The sequence below is a fragment of the Macadamia integrifolia genome, unplaced genomic scaffold (genome assembly GCF_013358625.1).
Source record: "Macadamia integrifolia cultivar HAES 741 unplaced genomic scaffold, SCU_Mint_v3 scaffold3132, whole genome shotgun sequence".
Lineage (NCBI taxonomy): Eukaryota > Viridiplantae > Streptophyta > Magnoliopsida > Proteales > Proteaceae > Macadamia > Macadamia integrifolia.
The window spans coordinates 28,057-29,853 of record NW_024869232.1 but is presented as its reverse complement, the minus strand read 5'-3'; positions in this window follow the sequence as shown (position 1 = coordinate 29,853).

The following is a 1,797-nucleotide window of genomic DNA, read 5'->3' as shown; positions in this document are numbered from 1 at the left end:
ATTTATTTGGATTGCTTGAAAAAAACTAGAATGGAAATGAGAGGGGGAAATTTGACATCACTCGCCTAGTTTTTTGTGGCTCGCTTCGACTAGCTAGGTTTTGAAGAGAACAAGTCGGGTCACAAAACCTGATTTTCCAACAATAGTGGGTAGGTGAAGAATTGAGGGATGGAAGTGATGATAGAGTTGACGAGTTCCTTTACTCTGATCTTAGAATTGACGAATTCGCCACTTTAATGGGAAAATTTCACACTCCCCTATTTTTATAATAATTTTTTTGCATATTTTATCACATAGGAATGCTATTTAAGGTGGTTTAATATAAGCATTTACAATGATAATATTTTCAAAAAATAAAAATAAAAATAAAAATAAAAATAAGTAAAAAATATATAACAATAACAATATTGCCATCGGTGTCCCTCTTTTTCATTGCTAGCCAGAATGATCCGGTCCTTCTTTCTCAAGAGCAGTAACTTTCATAGTTCTACTATGAGTTAAAAATTCTATATTATTTTTCATCCTAGTGGTCACAGTTGAAAGTAAGCTATCAGAGATTTGTTGTCCTTCTCTGCTGTGAAAAACCTTATTAAGAATTCTGACAATGTAAATGACCGGTAAAGGGCTGGTTTATCTGACGATAACAGCTCTGGAAGGGGTCCAAAAAAGTCCTCTTTCTTGCTTGGATCGAAGAAAGTAGCAATTGAGATGCGCGGTTGGTGAAGATGATTGGCCAGCACTCGGTGCTGCACACTCTTGTATCCTTCATTGGAAATAATCTGAAATATAACAAATCCTACATATCAAACATGCAAATATATGGCTGGAATTTTCATTAATAAATCACAATAAAAAGGAATTTCCTTCATCGATGGCCATTATCGCATTTGGATGGGCATAGGAGAACAAAGAAGGCCATGTGGAACCTTCAACATATATCTGGAGTATAATGATGACCTTAGAATTGTGGGCGAAACATTAACCGTGTGTTGAAGGAAAACTTTTCCTTAAATACCCAAACTTTCTAATCAATATTTTTGGAGAGTATTTTTTTTCCCCTTATGTTGAAAGAATGTATATTCTTCTCTTCTTTTTTTTTGGCTAACAATGGGTTTCCAAGCCTTTGGCCTAACTAAACCCGTGGGACTCACAATTGCATGGATCGGGTCATTTCGAAGTTTAATGAGAATCATTCAATTTTTATTGAAAGCAATGAGAAGCACTAAATACTCCCATGCGAATGGCTCCAAGGAGGTAAAGGGAGTCAAACTTAGAACCACATGCATGCTTCCTGAGGCGAAGCTCCCTTGTCAACTCAGAAATAGTTAAAAAATAATAATAATAATAAATAAGTAAAATATAAAATAAAAAAAATAAAATTAATAATAAATTTCATTTATATTATTTCCTCCATTTAGAATTTTTTTTTTCTTTTGTCGAACATGACTAATAAACATATTGAACTCACTCAAGGAAACATCTACCGATAAAACGGGTGATGAAACCCTTCATGCATGGCAAGAGAACCAATGATCAAGATATCATCACTATATTGGTAAAATAATATATTAAATTTGAAATGAATTTTTTTTTCCCAACTATTTATATTTCATGTCAATAAAATATGTTTTTTTCCTAACTTTTATACGCTTTTGTATTGATCTACATAAATTCTATAAATATTTTACTGCAAAACAAGATGAAAGTAAACATATTGTCCTTATGGGTATTTATGAAGAAGATTCTTCACAAGTTGCTGAACCCTTCTATTAGCCGCCCCCGGGGGGGGGGGGTTAA